Source organism: Thunnus thynnus, chromosome 15 (genome assembly GCF_963924715.1).
Source record: "Thunnus thynnus chromosome 15, fThuThy2.1, whole genome shotgun sequence".
NCBI classification, from domain to species: domain Eukaryota; kingdom Metazoa; phylum Chordata; class Actinopteri; order Scombriformes; family Scombridae; genus Thunnus; species Thunnus thynnus.
Genome location: NC_089531.1, coordinates 9,798,911 through 9,814,874, shown reverse-complemented (window position 1 = coordinate 9,814,874; position 15,964 = coordinate 9,798,911). Strand labels below are relative to the sequence as shown.

Sequence of the window (15,964 nt, the reverse complement as noted above, 5' to 3'; positions counted from 1 at the left end):
GAGCTCCACGTCAATGGCTGAAGAAATTCAAAGAAATTCTTAAGGTAAAAGAGAGGACGTTTGCAGAAAACACAAAGTGCTGTTTGGATGATGTTTGCTGTTTCTGTAGGAATATTAGAATCTCCACAATCTAAAGAACAAATCTGCATTGTTGTGGACGTCAAGGGAATGACGACAACGTCAAACAAAGGTTTTCTTCTCTTCTCTTGTGATCCATTGAGTGATGAACGTTCAGACTCATGACTCTGGCACACAGCTTAAATTGTTTGTTGCTCTGCCATCTAACAAGCCCTCCAAAGGACGGCGTTCATTGAAATGGGAAAATTTCAAGCTGTTTTCAACATAACTAGTGTCGAAATTTAAAATTTCTCACATACTGAGTCCTTGTCTGTGTTGGTCAAAACTATCACATGACTGGTTGTGTTTCTATGTAAAAAAAACAAAACAAAAAAAACTCTTTTGCTCTTAGGATTATTGAGGTAATTGGAACCATTTGATAAAAAGAAGTAATCAGATTACAAATTAAATGCAAATTTTATTTGAGAGGACAGCTTTGTTATGGGTTTAAAAAATTAAGTAGGGCACATTAGAACAGACTTCACAGCTTGCTAAAGTTAGCCAGGTTAATACTGACGTTATCATTCATATCATAATTTTCTTATTGTCAACAAATTCCATGAAAAGACCAAAATCAACCCTCCTACCTAAAGCCCATTTGTTCCTACTAAAGACATAAATATGGCTACAAACATCTACTGTAGTTTCATGAGAAAAAAAGGCTAAATAATTAAAATGGCCAGACGCTGTAGCAAACGATTCTCATTCATACATTTATTATTTTCTGCTCTGGATTACAACACAGCTGGTGCTCTGAGTTTTAATGTGTATGTGAGACTGATTTATTTGTTTTTAGTAGTTCTGGACAATAATTGAGCTCTGTTGTACAGAAGAATAAGCTACTCTACCTGTACATGAGGCTTCAGCTACACAGACAACATATGTTAGAAGAATCACTTAATTTTTTGTTTTTGGTCTTTTCATGGGGTTTGTTCACAATGAGAAAAATATAACAAATCCTTTATTTTGCTATTTGAAGCTTTCTCATTTTTTGAAAGCTTTTATGAAAAAGTTTTTGACACACGTACCAGCCTAGCGCTCATTAGTCATTCCTGAATCTTGTGATATCAAACCACAGACGTTCAGTCAACCTCATCAAATATGTAAGTGGACTTACAGCAGTAAGGGGTGAACTCTCCTTTAATGCTACTGGTTTTAACTTGTTTGAGGCTATAGCAGAGGCTTTTGAACTCAACCTCAGGGAAATCCAGGATCTTCACTTCCAGGAACAGGGGTCACAGAAAATCCTTGATCCAGTAAGGAATTTAATTGAAAGTGTGTGTCTATTACTATGGCAGCCAGCCTCCAGCCTCTGAGCCCTCTTTAACTCAGTGAAAACTCTCATTCAGCATTTCTTTCATCTTTCTGAAAAACCGAAGCATGTTCCTGGAGTTTACTTTCCATTTTCTAAGACAAATCAGTCCCGCTACAGTACTTGCTATCAGAAATGAAACATGTGTGACTTAGTAGTTAAACAACCAATCAACAGCTCCCATGGAAACTTAACTTGGAGTTTCAGCTCGTTTCTGCAAATACTTCCATCTGCATTAAAATGCCAAAACATAATTATTCTCTTACATGTGCAGGCGACAGATGAGCAAGTCAGTGACAGAAAGAGGAAGGTGATAATTGGCTACATTTAACTCTAAACAAGCTATCAAAGTAGACAATTAGGAGAATAACACTCACATGAAGCCGTCCACCATTGTTGTTATTGTCGTTGTGTTTAATCTTCGTCCTCTTCCAGTGAAACGCCATTCAAAAACAATGTGATGCCGCGCTATCTGTCACTATCTGTTATGTCACTGATATCACAGCATTTCTACAAAACTCCATTTTCTGTTTTGGAAAAGCTGAGTTTTCAGGGGAGAAAAACATTTTAGCCTGGACTGAGGGCCAAAACGGAAAGAAAAAGATAAGATACGAATTTAGCCAGTTTATAAACCAGCTACATTTGTAAACCATGTCCAGTTTTGGTACTTCTGTTATCGTAACAGAAGTTCATTCCCCTCTGTCCTGCTGTTATTACAGACATGTCTGAACTGACCTCGACTCACCCACAGACACACATAAGTCCAGCCGTTCATCTGTGATGGTCTAGTGCAGCCGTTCTCAACCAGCCTCAGCCCTTATTTTTATATCTAAATGTGCTCAAGAATTCACATAAATAAAAAAATGCATAATTTCAGTGATCAGTTACGTTTGAATATCCAATCACTACACATCATTAGGTAGAGACAAATGTGTTTTGCCACTGTTAGCTAGCTAGCTTTCTCTGTGGATCCTGCCTCAGAAGACATGTCTGTATCCACTGTGTTGGGAAATGAACTGATGAACTACTAGCAGACAGCAGCCTGAAGCTTCAGCTCACACAAGTTGACCTTGCTTCATTCTGGATGCTTGGCTGCCAGTCAATATCCCTCTCTGTCAAATTTCTGTTGTTTTTCACCACCACCTATTTATGTGAGTCAGGGGTTTCCATTGTGACTGTCACAAAATCAAAGACAAAGAACAAACTGAAAGCAACTTGGAAAACTACTCTGCGTGTCAGCCTCTCATCCATCTCACCACGACTTGATCTCATTATTTCCCAGAATCAAGACCAAGTGTCTCACTGAGGGTAAGCAGAATATTTATTTTGGTCATTGCAGCTGATAGTGGCATCACTCATATTTACAGCCCCAGTTTTTTTTTGTCACGTTACATTAATTTTTCATTTATTTGGAAATTTTTGAACAATCAGAAGTGGACCTCAAGTTACAAAAAACCCTGGTCTAGGGTTTATGGGAACTGCTGTTTGTCAAAAGCTGTGAAAAAAAAAACAGAAATATGGAATAAACAGGTGTAAATAAATGATGTTAGATTACCATCTTTGTTTAAACATATGGACTGAACAACTTGACATCCTGTTGAGAAATGATGTGAACAAGGGCTGGATTTTTTTACTATTTACATTACTACAAATGTGGGTTTCACTTCTCTATGGCAAGTTAACTTTTCTTTCACTGCAGCTGTTGTTGGGTCACTTGAATTCATGTTTTCCTCTTTCATGCATGCAAATCAGAAAACGACACAAAAAGGCAGCAAGAGCACATTTCTATTGTTTTACGAGACAAAGATGCCCTTTGTATACAGCCACTTTTAGTTCACGACATCACAAAGATAAAAACCACCTTTTGTTTTATGTCTGCTCAGCCCATTTCATCACATCAAATCCAAGAGACAAGCTACACAAGCGAGAGAAGTGGGTCATGGCAGCTGTTTCCCAACCAGACGAGCCCCTCTCGGCAAAGCCCAGCCAGACTTCAGTCCCACCGGCACGACAACCTCAAGCCTTTTCCACTGCTGCTACATTTAGGTTAGAGCTCCGAGGATATGATATCTTTGAAACCTATTCTCTATCTTGTCATGGAAATGGGGAAAAATCAATGAAATATTGGTCAGAGCTTTAACAGGAGGGAGCAGAGCAGAGTGTGTGGAGGCCTGCGAGGATTCATACCTGCTCCCCTGCTGTTCTCACATCCGTCTCTGCAGAACAGAAGAACAGATGCAGCTTTGTTTTACTGAGCTGTCAGGATGTCAGAAAATTTTCTGTTCTCCACTTATCGACTGTTTACTCCTGTCTACATTCAGTTTACAGTTCTCACAATCTGTTACCATACGTAATAACTTTAGTTTGTCATCATTTTTTAAAGTGCAAATTTTACAGTGTGAAACCAAGCTTGAAATTAACTTCTGCAACAAACAAAGACACCCAAAATTTCACCCCGCATTCTGGCAGTGATTCTCTTTCCTTTGTGTGGGTAGCAGTTGACTGACAGCAACCAGTGTGAAACATAATGAAGTGCGCTGATACAACAATGCAACTTGAGCACAATGACATGAGACGATAACAGAGGAACCAAATGAAGGCTTTATGGTTATTGTGATGAAATGACTTGCTCATACACTCTGGCTCTGGCTTTGGAATTGGTTTTTTATTATTGTGGTTGGTAAATATTAGGGCTGCAGCTAAGTGTTATTGTCATTATCGGTTTATCTGCTGATAATCTGTTCTATAAAATGTCAGAACGTAGAAAAACACCCATCAAAAAGTTGCTGGAGCCCAAGATGACATCATCAAATGTCTTTTTTTTTTGTCTGAGAAACAGTATAAAACCCAAAGATAATCATTTTATTATCACACGAAACAAAGAAAAAGCAGAAAATCATCACATTTTAGAGGTCGGACTCAGGAAATGTTGAAATGAGTAATTGATTATCACAATTGTTGACGATTAATTTTCGATTTACGATTAACTAATCATTTCAGCTCCACTTCGGAAAACTTGTGGTTTTGGTCTTTTAATTGGATTTGTTGACAAAAGGAAAAACATCAAATATCATCAGACCTATCTGTTTATTCTTGTGATAATCATAAGTTTACAATGTAAAACAGAGAAATGCAACAAATCATCACATTTGAGATGGTCGTAGTAAGGAATGTTTTGCATTTTTGCTCAAAAATGACCTAAAAATTGATTATAAAAATAGTTGCTGATTAAATTTCAGTTGACTAATCAATTAATCAGTCATTACATAATTTTATTTAATATTACTTATTACTATACTATACTTATTGAAGAGAGTAAAAAAGTTCTAGTTCTCTGTGCTAGCTAGCAAGCAAACTCTTTAGCTTTCTGTATCACTAAAGGGACATTGTTCAGTTTGCTCTTTTATGAAGCAATTACTCTCACAGAGGGTTAAATATGTAAGTGAATGGTGCAGCACAGCTAATAGGCTACATTAGCTTCCTTAATTGAAATTCACGTGTCAAAATTTAACTCAATAATAATAATAGAGGCTCAAACTTAAAAATAAATGAACCAGATTTATTGGGAGAATGCAGGTGGAGTTTCACTCTGACTCGCAATAATGGCAATTAATTGGATTTATTCTGGACACATGGCCTGTACATATGTGTGTGTGAACCATTGTGTATATACTGGGAAACCCCTTCAGCCTAAGGCTTACAGCTGAGGTCATTGACCCTGTATGTCTGATGCACAGTCGCCGTCCCAGACAACGTGAAGAGCACCCGGGGGACAGCTGAGGTTAACAAAAACGTTTTCACTGTCAACAAACTGAAGGCTGACGCCGTCATGCTGTGGCTTCTTGAAGCAACATACAGGTGATTTGAACACTGACCAAAACAGTTCATCCAATCTGGCTAAATTGTTTGATGATGCAACATAGTGTTACATCAGAGTCCTTCTTCTGGATAATGGTGATAAATCATCTCTCTGTTATGGACTAAAGCCCCATTTCAAGGTCACGCGCATGCAGAAGAGCAGCTGTCTGTTTCGGACTTACCTGTGGCGCCTCTCCATGTTATTTAGGAAACACCAAGAGTTTGTTTCAGTGTAAACTGCGGGTGTACAGTTTCTGTCCAGCTACAGAAGTTTGATTATCTAGATCCTCAAATGACCTTAGCCTTTAGATCTGATAAAGAGGAGAAAAAAAATGTGTTTTGTTAGTGTGTCAGCCATTACATGTCACAAATATATCAGTTTAGAGTTTGAGAATAAGAAACCAGACACTTGTTTTCATTAAAATGTTAATTTATTGACATTAATTTGTGTACAAAACAGTTAAATTGTACTTAAATACAGCACATATAGTTTACCCTGAAAAAAATGGCATATTAATCACTCAAAATTCTTTCAAGTAATTTTTGAAACAATGGATCCTGGATTGTATACAGAGGCAGACAAAAGCTGGCGTCTCATTTCTTGTCAGCAATTCTCAGTTTTGCCGGCTGAAAAGACTGTCGCTGGTGGATTAAACAGCCATATAGCTAGCTAGCTACTTAAGCTAATGTTGTGCTCGGATGTTTCCAGCTGACTCCAATCACTTGGATGCTTAGGAAAAATGCAAAATCATACTGTTATTTTCTTTCTATTCTCTCTATTCTTCTAACACAACCCTTTGGCTTATTAGCTTTTATGCTTGTTTCAGTTGCAGTTTTAAGGTACTAGCTGGAGTGTAAACTGCTGCTAATGTTAGCCTAAACTCAGCATCCAGAACTGGCTTCCCCATAGTGGGGAAATACTACACCGTGGATATGCTAGTTGTGAACAGGCTTTTATTAAAAACTTAGTAGCCAAACATGCTCACGTTTGCAGCTTGCTTTCAGAAAACGTGCACAAATACAGACGAAATGAACACAGAGTACAGACAGAATACGTATTCAATGTTGAGCACTAATGAGCCTTCACAGAGCACACGAACAGACTGTTTAATCAGTTATTCACAGTTTTGCTCTTGTACTTTGGGTTTTTGAAAGACTAAAAAAAGACACTTTCCAAACTCTTTAAATGGCGGGTTTAGTGAAAAGTTAATAGGTTGGTTAAAGTTTCTTAATTCAAATCTAAACACAAAGGCCGCAGTACAATACTGCTTTCCTGGCCATCATCTGAGCTTTAATGTCTATACACAGGAATGTGCTTCATTTACTGGTTGGTTTTACTGCAGAACAAAACCGAAGAATAAGCAGTTGGTTTTGTGTTTGACCTCTTTGTCACATAAGAAAAGCCCATAGAATTAGCGCAATAAGATGAATTAACAAGCTTGTTTCCCATGTACTCCTCTGCCCTCTCAGCAGCCCATTAGCAGGAGCAAGCAGCGCTTAAAGAGGGAAACCAAGAATCCTTATGTTCATCCAGCGTGAGTTCATGCTGGAAACCAGTAGCTTCTGATAGTAATCCATGGCATGGCTTTATGCCTGGTGGTGGGAGTGTGTGGTATCATTGTTTTTGTAGGAGGAAGGAATTATGGTGCAGTGCCCTGCTGCTTAATTGAGGCCTCTGAGTTTTTGATTTGTAGGTATAATATCCAACAGATTTAACTGCATACTTACTGTGCTGCTTAACTTTCAAGTCATCGTCAAGATGAGCTGATTTACTAATTATGATTAAGATTAGCTTTGGTTTTAGTCTATCAGAAGCTACAAAAAATGCTGGTTGATGGCTGATTCAAGGAAGAGTTATATAGTCAGCACTATAGCAGGAGGGTGAAAAAAAGTAAGATATCTAACCCTGACCCTGTTATAAAAATAATCCATGTACAACGCAGTGGTGCCTTGAGCTAAAAACTAACATCAGCATACTAACATTTGCTAATAAGCAATAAACACAATGAGGCTAATGGGATTGTTAGTTATTAAAATTCATCCTGAGGGGGACATGGATGCCCGTACCATATTTTATGGCAGTACATCCAATATTATAGCTATTGAGACATCTATTTTAAAACCACAAAAGTGAACGTCATGATTGCACAAGAAGAAAAGTAAGGGGATCACCAAAGTCAGTAGTATTCATCCTCTGTGCGTCATGGATATCTGTACCAAATTTCGTGGCAGTTCATCAAATAGTTGAGATATTTCAGTCTGGATGAAAATGGTGGACCGTAGAGCCATGCATAGCTAAACTATGCCTCAAAGGGGGTGGGTGTTAACGGGTTAAGCAATAGGTTGACTCCACAATAGAGACAGTGTCTATTGAGCCTTTCTCTGAAAATACACTCTCTGATCTGTGACAGTAACTCACTCTACATAGCAAAGCAGCCAGTCACAGGATGAGTCTGGCACAGTGGTGTTAAAAGTTCACTTCCAGAAATCCGTTTCCTCAACACGTCTTGTTTCTGTACTGGCATCTGGTGTTACAGTTGCTAACACCTGTTAATGTAAGTATAAGCACACACTCACACATTCAAAAAAAAAACAAAAAAAACCCCCACATACGCAGGCCCTGTGAGTCTGCAGCTCCACTGGAAAATAAAACATCCCCATTGTGCTGAAACATAAGATTCCTACTTTATATCAAGAACCAGACTTCTGGTGTTGTGCCAGAGGGCCTCATTAGGTCCCACTTGACTGAACAAACAGCAAAGCAGAGGTTGTAAATCCCCCAAAATGCAACGTCAGCATTGATGTGGTGGGAAATAAAAAGATGGTTTAAATTATTAGCCCCAGTTCTGATCATCAAAAATGACTATTCAAATATAAAACAAACAACCCATAATATTTTCAGAGTTGCTATTGCTGTCTAATTTAAACAACAGTGACGGCAGGTAAGCCGAATTAAGTTTGGTTCAGCTGGTGCTACATCACCGAATGTAGGTTTAACTATTAAACAAAGACCTTCTTAGCACAAACACATGTCTTACAGAAGAACTGAGCTTGTCTCAGGTGAAAAAAAATATTTCTGTTGCGGTTTCTCTCTGTTAAGTTATATGAGCCGCAATCCTGTTCAACTAAGCTGAGGTTGACTGTGAGGGACTCAGCGCAGTGCTCGTTTTGAGGCTGAAATGTCTGATGGTAAAAACACCTGTTGAGCCGTGACGGGCTGAGCTGAACTCAGCTGAACTGAGATGAAGGCCAGCTGTGTGTCAAACAAGAAATCCATCCACTTGAGTCCATGTTAACTGGCTTTTGTTGTACTTAGTGGTCTCCACATTACTTTATTTAAGAACGAAAGAGATCCTATTTAGTATGATTTGATTTTTTTTATTTTTTATGAATTACTTGATGGTTACACAGTATTTTGAAGCTTTCATTTATTTATTTATTCACATGCTAATATTTAGCTGTTGTCCCTTGGCCATATGTTAGATTATCCATTAAAACAACAATAAAACAAACAGTATGAACAATTAAAACAGAGAAAAAAACAGGCAAAAACATGAAACAGCTGTAGAGAGTGAGAGTGAGAGACATGCAAAGTATGAGAATGCAAGCAATGAATACTAAACAATGTTAAGCAGATAATCAAGCAGTTAAAGCTGTAATCATATAACATTACACAAGACAGAAGTGAAACAACATGAAACATCAGAACAGAAGAAAACAGGCAACAAGATGAAGCAGCTGCACAGAGGATAAAAAGCCAGAGAGGGGTTGAGGCAAGCAACATGGAAAATGTGTACAATGCAAGCAATTAACACGAAACAATGTGAAGCAGACAATCAGCGCAAGCAGTTAAAAACGACTTACTGCTTTCGACTGTCAGTAAACAAATTACTACATAAACAGGGGGGGGAAGTAAGCTTTTTGCTAACCCATAGCAGATGGGAAATATACATACAGTATATGGAGTGCAAACCAAGAGAGGAAAACAATGGCATCTAGAAACAAGCTGGAGCACAGCAGGGAGAGAAAGAGCAAAAGGAAAAACAGCCGAAGGAGAAATAAAGACGATAAATACTCTTAAGTATAGCATGATGAAGCCATAATCAGTCTGAAGAGAGTACAAAGGATTGCCGATCACTACTTATAACTCAAAATTGACTTTCAGCACGTAATTTGGAACAAAAGCTCTGCACTTTTTCAGCTCTTCAACAATGAAGGTTGCTTGTTAGTGTTATGAGTTATTTTTTAAATTTATGACTCTTATTTAGCTTTACTCAAGTTTGATGTAGTTTTTATTGAGCATAAATGTTAATTTGTGACCAAATAGTAGTTTGACAAAAAAAATCTTGACTTAAAAACTGTTGAAAGCTTTTTCTGGAGCTTTCAACCACATCTCACAATCCTCCTCAGCAGATGGAGATTGCTCAGTTGTTACTTGGTAAGGTCATGTGATGACAGTTGAACTATCTCCATGACAACTGAACTGAAGTTCCATCCTCTCATCCATCACTGCAGTTGAAAGCTCTAGAGAAAGCTAGTAAAGAGACCAAATATCTTTGGTTGTATTTGTGTTTATTCACATTTTTTGACTTAAAAAACTGTCATTTCTGGGAAAATTTAATGTGCAAAAAAAAAAAAATTAATTTACCATACTAAAGAGCTATTATATCATATCTGCTGTGACTATAATGACCAAATTTAACAGATCATTGCCAAAAACATTTTCTGTTGAGTGAAAAAATTCAATGTTGGCACATACAGTATAGCAGATGTTTTCACGGTCAAATACATACAGTATGTTGACATTTGCTTCAAAAATCCAGTATCAGTTTAGAGTTAATTATCATACCATGATAAATACATATTCACTGCACGTATCTATTGGATCTCTGCTTTAATTAGCAGGATTACCTCTCACGCTTCCAAAAAGTGAGGCCTGCGAGGAAAAGACAGGTTGGTAAAGGTCATGGATTAAACCACCTGAGCTCCTAAAGCTGCAGCTCCTCCGGCAGCACCTACAGTACAGAGCTGACAAGCCTGAACCTGGCGTAGCCCTTTCAGGTAAACTCCCGCGTCTGACGTGGGAGCTGAAAAATGATCTCCCTGCGTGCTCCAATCCCTTCAGCCTGAATTGAGGAGTGAGGTGGTGTCCGGTTTCCAGTGTTTCATGCAGGACAGAACGTACCAAAGCCTCTCTGCTCTGAGGTTCTGTGGGAAAACAGGGAACAAAATGCAAGAGTCTCACCCCCAGTGAAGAGTGTAACCTGAGAGTCAAACACTTAAAGCACAAGAGGTATCAGGTATTCCCACACCTTGTTAAAAAAAATGTCCTTAGGGATAGTAGTGGGGTCACAATGAATAAGCATGACATATGCCACTGTGCAGTTAATGAGATGTTGACTCATGTAGCCAAAAGACAAAAAGGTGGTTGTTCAGGTGGTGAGTCCAATGACTAATGACTGATGTAATAATGAAACATAGGGAGAATTAAAGCCATTATGCCTCATGACACGCAATAACTAGATTCCTATTTACACTTTTGGCTTCAAACTGCAGGAAAACAGAAAGAGAGGTGCTCTTAAAGGGGACATATAATGCCTTTTCTGGTTTTCTGTCATTTTTATACTGTTATGATGTCAGATATCTATGTTAAACATGGTCAAAGTTCCAAAACTTTGCTAAGGTTGTTCCATGGGCAGTGTCCACAAACATGTACACACAGTATGTATTTGAGAAGTTGATGTTTTGGATAAAGAACAAGAAAAAGTGGTGAAATCCTGCTGCTGTAGGTTGTTTCACGGTTCGTTGACGTAGCCTCCAGAGTGGCAGGAAGTTGGCCAGTATCAGTATAAGATAAATATGGAGTTTTTTGAACCGTAAAAAAGAGCCCCAGAATAAAAATATAGACCTGGAAATGTGTCCTCTTTAACCCATTATGACCTCAGGTTCCCTCTAAAAAATATATTCTAAAACCTAAGGCGTTGTTTGAAAATAACCTCCTAAAACCTGAGGCTAAGACGGACTAAGAGTGCTGAAACAAACAAACAAACAAAATTGCATCCCATAATGCATTTTGCGTTCCCCACATATATTTCAGTGAACCACAATGCATTTCATCATGTGTCTTGAAAATGATGACATGAAAATGCGCTCACGTTGCTTCCAGCTATAAAGGGAGAAGCATGCAAGTGTTGCACCCAGTCTCAAAGGGATATATATATACAAATATTAAAAAATGTGTTAAATTACTCTTGAATGAAACTACATGTGAGAGGCAGCACAGGTACGCAGTTTAAGTTGAAGCATGCAACTAACCCTGCTTTAAAAATCACGCTTACCCCCGAACCCCGCAGGCTCCCTGACCCCTGACCTCTGCACTCAACACGTATCTCACAGACAGCTCGGCTTCCGGACAGTCCCCGGGGATTCGTCCGCAGACAGACCGACAGCACAACATGTTCTCAGAGCTGCCGAGGGACTGTAAAGCAAACGTGAGCTGACAGTGCTGCATGGGGAGAGTTTTTGTTTTAAGGGAATGTGTCCTGTTAAGAAAAAACACATTACATACGTTCTTTCTGTGCCTCAGGACAGTTCAGTCAATACTTGTGAACATGCACCAGTCTGAAAGCTGGATAATACACACCTAACCCTTGCTCCGATGTCACTCAGATGTAAAATCTGGCACAACCATGTTGATGATGACTGGAGTGCTAAGCTTGTTTACTCATGAGGTTTTTGTTTTTCCAGGTCGTGCACCCAAATGAAGTTTAAATTCTGGTTTCTGATGTGTCCCACTGAGAAGTTCAGCAGGGTAAAGTCGTAAGAGATTGATGGAACTGTTTCTTGATGCACTAGCTGCCCTTTTCCTTTATGAGTTCTCGAATCAAAGGTCAACTTTTTAACAAGCTGATTGGATAAACAGTTTTTTTGTGTTTTGTTACGTTTACTTGAAGCTACAAATCCTGTCAAAGTGCAAACAACATATTTAAGATGGGAATATACCAGTATCTTCTTTTAAAATAATAGCTGGGGGGGCCTTAATTCGTTTACTTCCTAAGAATTAGATAAGATTGATACCACTCTCATGTCTGTATGTTTAAGGGGCCAGAATGCTCTGTCAAAACTGCTTGTGAGATGGTTGAATAACTTTGGAAAACTACATCATACAAACTAGCTCTGATCGTAAACTGACCTCAAGTATGGAGCTGGATCCAGGAGATAATTAGCCCAGCTTAGCATAATGATTGGAAGCAAGAGCCACTTACCTGCATCTCTGAAGCTTACTTATTAACATGGTGTACCTTATTTTTTAAAATCATACATGAACAGTTATGTAAAAACAGCAATTTGTGGATCTAGAGGGAATTACATGATGTAACTATTTCTACAATATAGTAGCCTAAGTGTTCAAAAGAAAGGGAGTGTTAAGTAGTGATAGTAGAGAAATGACAGGTTTAGATGGATGGAGCAACAAAGGTCCCTGGACAGATTTAAACATGATCCGACCCAACTACAAGTGAATCGAGATCCGACCGTGTCCGACCTGGACTAGCGCAAGGAAATATGTTGTGTTTTTTTATATTTGGCAGAAGGAGCTTCTTCAGGACCATCTTCCTGTGTTTATGTTCTTAGTCCCGCCCTAGACACATATCTGACCAATGAGCGGTGTGAACGTTCTCACGTGGCTGGCTGTGACGCATTTTGGTTCGCTTGGATTTTTCTCTGTGTGAAAATAAACCAAACCAAACAGAAAAACGCACCAAGTTTACCAACTCATCCACCGAGTTGGACCAGAGCAAAGAGACAGTTTTGTATCATCACTTCACAACTGCACACTGTTTCTATGGTTGATTCTCCCTTCCTATAACTATGCAGACATGTGTTACCTCATCATCCAGCCTTTGGTTCAGCACTCACAGACTGCCACTTACTCCAGCAGACATTACATATGTGCAGTTTATCATTTGACAGAAGACTAGCCAGTACTTCACTAGATTTAGTAGGTCTAGGTTTAGTCATTGGGGATTTAACATGGAGCAGGATGTGCATGGAAACCAGTGAGCCCTGTGGGGTAATTGATGGAAATATTCAGTGTTGGAGGAGTGTCAGAAACGTCAGGAAGAGAAAAATGATTATTGAGAGGCTCATGTCTGTGTTATTTCCATCTGTGTTGTGGTTCATCCAACAAAAAGCTCTCTTTAAATACTGGCATGATCTAACACACCTGGTATTTAGCAGCAAGAATAATTAAAGGGGACCTATTATGCTCATTTCCAGCTCTATATTTTTATTCTGGAACTCCACTAGAGTAGCTTTGCATGATTCACAGTTCAAAACGCTCCTTACCCACTCACTTATACTGGCCCTTTATGCAGTTCAACCTCTGTCTCTTAACATGCAGTCTTAGCTCCTGTCTCTTTAAGGCCCCCGTCCCGATGAGCTCACTCTGTTCTGATTGGCCAGCTTTCAGGAAGCCTGCTGAGGAACAGCCATATCAGAGTTGTGTTAAGTTACCACCGATGAAAACCCAACATTTCCTGCTTTACTGCTTCATATTAAAAGCTTTTAAATGACTAAATAACTGGAGACTTTTACTGTGAAGAATTTGCTGAAAATTAGTGCATCATTTATGCTTAATACTGAACACTGTCCTGTAAATAAATTAAATAAATAAATAAAAAAATTAGCAGAGAAAATCTGGTCAACACAACAAGACATGGAGAAATTTGGAGCTATTTGTTCATTTGGATCAGTTAGAAATAATGCAGGGAAGAACAGTACAAGCAGAAACAGCCACAGTGATGATGATGTTTGATGAAGAGCTGCAGACGACCAGCATGACCTCCAACACGTAAACTACTTATTTTACTTTGCCATGCTGTGTAATGGGAAAACGCTCACAGCGTGGCAGCTCGACTCGAGTCGTGGCTCAGCGCGACTACCCCCAAAAGAAATGGAAAAATGCCATAGTGTTAGCAGAGTGGAGCAGTGAACTTGCGCGCTGTGTGTGGAGCAGACGACCATATAAAGAAATCCGTCACGAGCCGTTGTCATTTCGGGCTGAAAGTAGAAAAAACTGTTGTAAATACATACCTCAGTATTTGATACTTTGGTCACTTTTAACATGAATATACAACATTGTAACATTATATGACTGAAAGTAAGGGAAAGCATAATATGTCCCCTTTAATTATTAGTCAGTCTGGTGGTGGGAAGAAAAAGGAAGAAGAGACAAACAGAGCAGCGGTCTGTTGATTCACATCACTTCTCGTTTCCTTGGGTGGAGACAGAGAGCTTGTTGACCATTAAGACCACCCACGGGCTTGTGTCATCACAGCGGCTGCTCTGAGAGGATTATCTCAGCTCCCTGATGTGTGTTTGTGTGTGTGTGTGTGTGTGTGTGTGTGTGTGTGTGTGGGAGAGAAGAGTCAGACAGAGAAAAAGAAAGAGAAAGAAAGAGAGAGAGAGAGAGAGGGATGTGGTCAGACTGATAGCGGAGACAGAAAATGACAAAGTGTGAATGCATGTGTCTGTCATCATTGGCTGGTTTCATCCTCCCGAAAGACGCGGGGGGTCTTATATGTTTAAGTCCTACTAATTCCCAAACCAGCATTGGAAAAAAATATTAATATCCAATATTTAATGTTGATATTCAATATATTTGAATATGCCAAACCATATCTCTACTATAATAGCTATAGGTCATAGTGGTCAATTAATGTGCATTTTTGAAGACCAATAATATATTTAAATAGGTCTATTTTCATACATGTACAGAAAAGCAAACAAACTTAGTGCATGTTCACACGTCTTGAAGCGGAAACAATGTAGACAAGCATGTTATAAATATGATATGGTGAATGTGTTGGCCAACAGTTGCTTATTTATACCTCCAGCAAACACAGAACAGCATTAGAGTTTATTTAGAGTCAGTGTTTCTGACCACTTGGTGAATATATAAGTCCAATATTCACTCTTCTTTTTGCTCTGTTTTGATCTCCAAACATCTTTCATTATAGCTTTCACTATGTTCACCAGCTAGTCAATAAGTACAGTCAGTTTATCAAAACCTTTTTGCTGAAAAATGGTACACAGCAAATACAGAACAACATTCAGATGAACTATTCTCCACTGAAATCCATGAAAACAACTTTGTTATTCTAGAAATCTTTAGAGGGTTGATTTACCAATCATTATAGAATCATTAAAAGACAAAAAAAGCTAAAAATAATAGTTACAATAGTTACTCCTTGATTGTACAGATAAACTTATATCATGTGAGAAGACGGCCACACTGTGAGGCTAATATCCAACTGAATTTAAATCAGATTATGAAGAGATGTATTGATAATATTAAGCTCTGCTGAGACAGAAGAAGCAGGACAGGAAGCAGCAGTGAGCGCAGGAGGCCGCCGTCTCTGTCTGACCTCAGCGACTGTCTGTGGTTCCACCTGAAAAAGCAAAAACCCGGCCATTAGCCTTACTGCTAGACTCTGAGACAAGCCTGTCTAAACACGGACAGAGGTTCATCTCTGTCATCGGCTGGGCGTGCGTGTCACACAAACACTGACACACATGTTGGCTCTATTAGTAGTTTAACTGAAAGTCTCGACATAAGTGACATCTGTGATAAACAACTAGAGGTACATCTATAAATGTCACTAAGTCATGCAGTTC

At 38.9% G+C, this 15,964-nt stretch overlaps 1 long non-coding RNA gene across 1 annotated transcript; it reads right to left on the bottom strand.

Annotated features, from left to right (window-relative positions):
* Positions 1-2,885: 2,885 nt before the first annotated feature.
* LOC137198154 (uncharacterized) lies at positions 2,886-5,593 on the bottom strand. Its single transcript, XR_010931592.1, has 3 exons — positions 5,470-5,593; positions 3,617-3,645; positions 2,886-3,519 (listed from the first exon to the last, which is right to left on the bottom strand). It is a non-coding gene; the product is annotated as an uncharacterized lncRNA (long non-coding RNA).
* Positions 5,594-15,964: the final 10,371 nt, after the last annotated feature.